Source organism: Pinus tabuliformis, chromosome X (genome assembly GCF_031772625.1).
Source record: "Pinus tabuliformis cultivar Carrire ecotype Pingquan chromosome X, CPIR1, whole genome shotgun sequence".
In the NCBI taxonomy this organism is placed as follows: Eukaryota; Viridiplantae; Streptophyta; class Pinopsida; order Pinales; family Pinaceae; genus Pinus; species Pinus tabuliformis.
In genome coordinates, this window is record NC_142308.1 from 22,002,973 (window position 1) to 22,011,630 (window position 8,658).

Below are 8,658 nucleotides of genomic sequence, written 5' to 3' on the forward strand. Positions count from 1 at the left end.
AAATAATAGTGGAAATAATATTAGATTAACCTCATCAAGTTTTTGGAGGGAAAAAAAATACTTTTTCAACTCATATTTTCAACTTATCTCCTATGATTTTTCATTTCGTGTAGTGGTCATCAAAAGTATGAAACACGGGTACTGCCTAGATGCAAAAGGAAATTCCACATCTAATGAGTGCTTCCTCTCAAAATTTGAGTAAAATCGTAGGGAGAAAGTTGAAAATACGAGTTGAAAAAGTAGTTTTTTATTTATTTATTTATTTATACTTTTTTCATTTTACTCCAAAAATGTTGAATCATCCCCCATGGTTGACCTCATCATATTGAATCCTATTAGTTCTTGTAAAGTTGATTTTTGCTGTATATTTTTGTTTTGAGGCTCATTTTTGACCTCAAAATTTCTCTAATGATTCCTGTTCTGCATGTCAAAAGACTTGAGTTCTTGGATTTGTTGGGATGATTGTAGAGAAGGAAGGAAAATATTAGGGGGTAAGATGGATTCTATACAATAAAAAATGATGAAGGGGGAATTACCAATGCCAACTTTAGGGGTAACCCTATCAACCCAAAGTTCATTGAAAATGGCAGTATGCCAATTCTTATGGTGCTCAGAAACAATCCTTTTCATAATTTTAATTAAATTACTTTTTGATGACTCAACAAGACTATTCCCGTGAGGCTAATATTTTGATGAGTACCTAATTTTGATTCATTTATCAGAAGCATAAGAATCTAGTTCCCAAGAAGCAAAGTAAGAGGCATTATCAAACACTAATGATTCCAAAACCCAAAACAAGTAACAATATTCAAGCCCAAAAATTCAATCGCTTGTTTGGTATTGACTACTCATAAAGCTACACCTCTACCCATATTGTAAAGCAATCTATGGTAGTTAATATATATTTGTGTCGTTGATAGGATGAAGGGTTCATGGGACCAATAATGTCAAGGCCCCACTACTGAAAGGGAGCTTCAACAGTAATAGGCCGAAGTGGAAAAGTTTGTTTCTTAGCCTTACCAACAATATGTTGGCAAGTTTCACATTTACGTACTAGGGAATGAGCATCGTTAAATACCGTGGGCCAATAATATACAACCCTTAGCACTTTGTGAGTAGTGCTATCTCCGTCAAAGTGATCACCAACAAGACCTGAATGGAGTTCGTGGAGTACTTTTTGGGCATTACCTTGTTCTATACAACAAAGTAATACACCGTCATAATTATTTTGAAACATAACATTGTTAATCAAATGATAAGGGGCAGATTTCAAACCTAATCATATTTTCTTCTTGGGCTCAAGATGTGACGGTGTTGTACCATTCTAGAAATAAAACTTAGTGTCTGTATACCAAGAATCAAGATTGTTTGGCACTAAGTTGTTCATAAAGAACGAAGTTAAACCTCTACACATTAAAGTGTTAACCTGGGATTCCGTCTTTTTATTGCAAGGTTGTTTGCACAATTGGTGCTAGGCTAGTGTTTAGATTACCTTGTTTTGAGTGTGACTAATAAGAAGCAAAGACTGAGAAATGAAAGGAACAACAAAAGATTTTACTAAAAGGCTACTTTCTTTCTATCTATAATTCATAACCAAACTGATAGCAAAAGTAAATCATTGCGTTCCTATGCAGAAATCACAAAGCAATTCAAGTTGTTTCTTAGGGGATGATAACTATGATAAACAAATTGAAATGCATCTATCAGGAAAGCAATAAATTATTTAAAGCTAATAATCCTTAATTTGCTTTGATAAATAATAACAAAACAAAATCATTGCTGTAAATGGAATTTTATCTAATCGCTATTGACTACAATTGCTGATAAATACGAACAGTAAATCTTGCGAAAAATAATTTAATCGAAGGAATAGTAAATCATTCAAAAACTGAAAGTAAGAAGAAAAAATAATAGAGAAAAGACAGTAAGTGTTCCAGGATTGGGTCCACGGCCTCTAGAATCTAACCGTCTTGAAGTTAACTCAATACACTAGATTAAATCCAAATCACCAAAATCTTCATTCATATGCAACCGTAAATTACAGGAAAGTTTGTGAAAACTTAACAAAGTCTATTTCTTCAGTCACCTTTTACAATTGAAAAGAAAATTAACCCCCCTTTACTAGAGTTTAATTGTGCTTTTATATTACAACATAATTCTAAATTTAAAATAGTAAAGCTATCTCGAGAATCGAAAGATTCTCAGGATTGCTTAATTCAAGCTATAAAACCTTCAACATCCCTTCTAGAATAACATATTATGCCCCTTTTCCGGCTGTCTCGTGCATATAAGGCGTGAATCCTTGGTCAACGCATTGCAAATAGTCCAAACGATTTCTTTATGGCTCGGGTTTCCTCAATTATTCAGGGAACAACAACCATCATCAAGTATTTATTGCCCACATATTAACCCAAATCGTGAGTTAATAACATATTTAATATTTGAATTAATTCATCAATAAGGTAAAATATCAAAATGATTATTAGCTCCTTTCTATAACTCTTTAATATCCAAATTATTATGATCTAAGCTCAAAAATCTTGAAAAACTAACTATCAACTAAGGAAATGAGGTGAATAATTATACCAATTCCAAGACCCAACATCACCCCCAAGCTTACCTTTTTGCATGCCCTCATGCAATGAGATGGTTGACATGTAGTAGGGTTAAAGAGTAGGCTAGGTAAGGGCACTCACCATAGTGTCTGAATCCGTTCCTACTTTTAATTTCCTAGAACACTATTCACTTATCTACGTCTGTTAGCTCATACTTGGCCTTGTAATCGTCTGGAGGATACCAAATTATAGGACATTTATACCTGCATCCAAGCCAACTGGGGCCCTCTGCTAGGACCAAGTGAGCATAATCCCGCACTCTACTTACTACTGCTTGAAAGTTTCTGAAATTAAAGGGTTCCCTATTTTTGACTTCATTAGTTGACATCTTCCACCTCTGCTTAGCAGATCGTAGGGCTTCCATTTCAATTTCTTCAAAATACTCCAGTCCAGTCCATAGAACATCGTTATGAATAGGCAATAGGGCAGTAACAACGCTAGGACACTCCATAATCTTCTTATGTTTAATGAGTGTGCATAGAGGGCTTTTAGGCTCTCCCTTGACCCAAAGGTCAAGGCCATTCTCTCTCTGTTGGAATATGTCATGCGCTTTGGACCATTTTATCTGATTCCTGGCAAAAGAGATGAATGCTTGAAATTGCACATCACCGATGAAAGGACTGGGGTTTTCATCTCGTGTTCTTCCAAAAAGAAGTTATGCATGTATAATTCACACAAAAAATATTTTGTGTGATCATCTTGTTGCTGAAAAGACTTAATAAAATTAAAACATTATTAAATTCATAAGACTGTCCAGATCGAACGGCCTTAATCTTGAGTAAAAGGTATCGCTCTAATAAAAACAAAGCATAATTGTTAGTTGGGCATCAGAATAAATGGAACAAACTTCCTTTGTCTGCTCCAGTGCTTTTTTGAGTTGGCCTTATACAGTGTTTACCTTTTTTTCCGCTGCTCTTAATTTAGCATAAGTTTCATCCTCAGTGATTGTCAATGCCTTAAAATTTTGTAGTAATTATTATTGCTCCCTTTGGGGCACCACCTCTCCTCGATACTGTGTCAGGGTTTCTTGTTGTTCTTCCAGTTTCTTATTTAACACCCAAATGGTAGCATCTATAATTAAGGGGCTATAACATGGTACATGCTTTGTCTGAGTAGTCATGTCAATAAGAACTAACAATTCTTTTTAAGTAGCCACTTCAGTAGTCATCACATTAATGTCTAATACATCCAAGTCAGTTTGTGTTCCTATAGTAACAACAAGGGTTTCTTCCGTCTGAGTTTCTGCATAGGAAACAAAGTTCTCGATTTGGGCCTCAGATGTCCAAGTTTCTCGCTTTCCTTTATAATTACTCTTGCTATTTCTTAACCATTTTATAAGCTGCTTTAATTTTCTTTGTCGTTTCCCGTTTTCTCTTTTAAGCAACTCTATTTCATGACCAATATTTCTTCTTCTTTTTTCAACAAGATTTTTGGTTTGGATGAATGAAGTAGAGGGAGTAGCAACAATAGTCTTGGGTCTTTAAATTACAATTTTTTTATCTATGGTGATAGTTATAGGTTCTAGAGGGCCCTTAGGAGATTGGGACATGTTGAAAAGATCATCATTAGTCTCTTGTCTCACAAGAGAATGTAAATTTGTTTCTTCAGAAGGAGAACATGGTTCCATAACAATTGCAATGGAATCTACTAAATGCTCTAGGAGATAAGTATATCCAGGGTCTTCTGAGGATTCCATAATAGCTGTAGCTACTGAATTAGAAGGGGAGACATGAGAGTTGGGAATTGGGGTTCAGTCTGGTAGATTTCCCGAACAACCCGCAGCTTCATCACAATTCACAAAACTCAAAAAGGTTCCCAACCCTTCCAATACTTGGGCTATTTCTTCTTCATTCACTTGGGGTGAACTTTCTCGAGGAAACTCTTGGGATGTATTTTCTTCTATCAGCTACACACTAGAATCCGTAGGATTCCTTGTTTTAGCTAGTCTGGATGACCTTCATTTAGTAGGTAGGGAGACCAGAAGGGAAGCTATTCTCTTTTCGGCCCTGGTAAGCTTTTGTGGAGCTGAGGTATGGGCTTGTCCCTGTGTAATTCCTTCCTTTGCCATTTTGGCCTCTTCGTTTTTGGTTGGTCGCTTAGATTCTATAATAGGTGTTTCAATTCGCAATGGAAGCTTAGTGTTTCCCACAAATTCATTCCAACTTAAGTACTCGATTCAATTCTCTGACAACTATCAATTTTATAGGTCAATGGTGGCTTATCACCAAAGCTTGATCTTTGGACCTTTTAAATCTTCCAGTAATCTTGTGCAAAAGATAATTCAAAAAGTAAGGTAAGTTAAGAATTACCTTTTGTTTGAGTGCTACAATCAACTTCAAATGTAAAGGCCTGACCACATCATACCAACCATCACAAGTGATATAACTTTGCACTAATCCCGCAAACTCCTTCCAAGAATCTGGAAATGAAGTAGGATTGTATCCTTTGCCTTTCTGAATCAATTCTTCTCCAGGGTCTATAAATAACAATGTTGCACTCTGCAACAGGGTATGCTTGTCAAGCCATTTTTTGCCTTCCATAGGAAGGCCTGTAACTTCCGGAATAATTTCTTCATTAACTTGTATCTTCCTGCCCTTCACTGTAGTTGTCCCATTGCTTAAATTTTGTATAAATTCCAGAGTGATTGCATTATCGAATCCCTGTAATCGGGAAAAATACTCTATCCAACCCGCTCGCTCCAAGATACTACGTGCTAGTTCAAATATTCTTAGCTGGCCTAGTTCACTGCTAATCGATCAACCACCCATCTCTGTTATTTCTCAAAGAGTAATATGAAGTTGCGTTCAAGAAAGTTTAGCTGATAAAAAATGAAAAAAGTAACAATCATTCAACAATTACCAGGAAATAAATATAAACACATGCAGGCAGAGTTACTGCGATAATTAAGCATGTGAGCATCTTGTCATATGTGTGATTTGTCACCCCTCGATAAAATTAAAGGTCGACCACGACCTTTGATGATGTGGTGAATCGACGACATATCAACAAATTAATTACCATAACGGGTAATCATCAAATCATCAAAGTATCAATTAAGGGCAGACAATGTGATGATAAGGTGTATTAAATGCAAAGATATACCGACGAAATAGAATTTGTGCGGAAATTAAAGCATGGAAAAATCTCCAATCATGGGTAAAGTGAATTCGTACCAAATGATTACCATTAGAGAGAAAGGAATTAAAAATAGACTTAGAAAAATTTTAAAATTACATTCCTGGTATATTAGAATAAATAGTTGTTCACACATACCTGAATTACCCCCTTCGTGATGTGATAAATTTCCATAATAGTGTGGCGATTCTCCTTTATTATTAGAAAGGGATGAAAAATTAGAAAAATATTTGTAAGGTGATTTCAAGTATACTTCAATACCACAAGCATAGCCTCGCCATGGTTTCCTTTTATCTCGTTGATATGCTAGTGTCCCATTCTACTAAAAAGAGATTCATAACTTAATTTTTCTAGTTTTTGTCAAAAGACCATTTTTCTGGCATGGTGACCAGCTAATAACAATGCCATTCACTAGATCTTAATGAGGTGAGAAAGCCAGCTCGTGAATCGACCTCTTGTCCTTTGACGGAAGTGTCAAAGGCCATTACGCTGGCCTGGTGACCATAATGGTAATGTCGCCTTATTAAGTATTATGATCATGGTAGGCCGGCTTGGGATGAGACCTCCTATCCTTTTGCTAAAAGTTTCTTCTCTTTTTTGTTGCTTTTCTCATTTCGTTATGATAAAGGATTAATGAATGGGGTGGATCATGAACTCCTTAAGAGTCAGGGATGGCGTAAAAGGTATTGTACCAATTATTGTTACACAGTAATTTGTCACTGCCTTCACCCCAGTCCTTCTACTGTGTCATGTATCCATGCTCATACTAGACAAGTGCTCTCTTATGTTGCCAATTGAACCACTTTTCCTAAGTTTTCTGCCTCATCGCGACTATTAGCTAAATACATGCGATGAAAAGTGGTCATAATCTGTATAGTCGCGTTTCTAGTGCGGGAGTACATCTGATTTCCATGACGATCGGATTTCATGCTCTGGCGCGAGTCTATTTGGTATCTTTCACGACGTTTTGACTGCTTACATTGCCTACTAGCGATGTCAGCGCTAGATCTTAGTTATAAACTCGCGACGATCCAGATTGGGCGAATTCGTTTCAACAGTCAGCCTTCTGGATGTCTCTGGACCTGGTTGTTGGGTCAGATTGGGTCGCCCTCCTCCCTCTGGCATGGTAGTTCCGCCTTTCGTGCTGCTTGTCTTGAGGATAAGCTCCCTCTCCCTCATTTCATGGAGACTCCTTCTCCTATAAAATCACTCACCATTGCTATCATCTGCTAGTTCTTTTGGTTGCATAGTGCTGCTGCTGTTTTTGAGTTTGATAGATAGTTGGTGTGAGTGTGACAAGTGTGGGATTGCTTTATAGTTTGCAAGAAGGTGTGGAGTGCCCTTAATCTTGTGTAAAACTTGTGAATGAGAGAGAGAGAGAGAGAGAGAGAGAGATATTGCTATTTGGGAGACCCATCTTTGAGAGTGAATGCTTGGAGAAACACACTGGTTGGACCCTCTGAGAAGGCTTGCAACGTCAAGACTCGGTTGTAATCTTACTCTTATTTCATTATTAATACAGTCAATGATGATTTCTTATGTCTTGTATGTAATTTACTTGATAGCTCATGACTTCTTGACTTTGTGAGTAAATAGATCATTGTTGTTTCCTGGTTATGTGCTTTGTCATTGTCTTGTGTTGTTTCAGGTCAATTAATCTATAAGGAGAAGGAAATGGAAGTTGGAGAAGTGCAACGGAACTTCATCAACCACCGGTTTGAGGTAGGCCTCCAATGATGACTATTTAAGGGAATCAATTGTTGTTTTGTCCTTGCTGTGACTAGACCCATTTTAGGGCTAGAGGGGTTGCCTCTGTCCGCAGAGGGAACACTTTCCTGCATCACAAGTTGGCGACTCTGCTGGGGAGTCCTTTGTATGTTGCCTCTCTTGTTTGCTCTTGATTTGATTTTGGTTTGGTGTCTTTTGAATTTTGGGGATACACTATAAATCCTTTGGGTTACCTGGGTTGATTTGGGAGATCCCTACATTGATAGAAGGATTGACTGGTTTTTGTTTGGGAGTTCTTGTTCGTTTATCATTGTTTTTTAGTATCATTGCAGAAAATAGCTTAACAGTCGTGCTGACGTCACCTTTACTCTTTTGTAAAGTCCTGTGTGTCGCTGAATCCCGTCACACAGTTGCGACGACTCTGAAATCGGTCCGTCGCGGAAGAGACATGTACTCTTGTGACGACGTTGCTCTATTGTTACAGACACTAGCTTATCGCCACTAGTTGCTTGTGTAGTACCCGCGATGATTGCTGTAGAATTGTTTTTTTCAATTATACCTCCTCAATTTACCAGTATTGTTGATCCCTTGCCCTTTTTCTCTTGCTCAGTAGCTTGTTTTTAACTGTTTATGGTTAAGGCACTCTTTTTTTAGCTTTATTGAATGAATCTTGCATTTTTTCCTGTGTGACCTAGTTCGTTCTTGAATCAATTGGCTTGGTTTGCTGGTTTGCCCAAGATTCGTTTGCAACTTTCTTGTTGGTTTGTTTGAGCCTTCTCCATTGCTTGTTTCTGGTTGATTTTTTTTTTTAGTGACAATTATTGAACCAATCTGTAGCATTGATTCAGTTTCTTTTCACTACCGAACATAGATCACAACTGTTTGGATCAACCGGTTTTTTCACACTTGCTTGTTTGCTTGTTTGTTTCTCTTAAACTTAAAGCGATCAAAATCAAAAGACTGCATTCATTTAGTATACGAAAGTGAAAGTAAATTTGCATTTCAAGTTTGCATATTGGAAAGCAAATGATAAAATCTATCATTAGTAGTATTCGTGCACTGTAGGGTTGACGTGTTTTTGCATTGTGTCTCTTGGTTTTCTTGGTTTGGGAATGATCTCTCTACCCTCCTGTAAGTAGGTGTTCATTGAAGAAAAATGATATTTCACTCATTCTAGCTG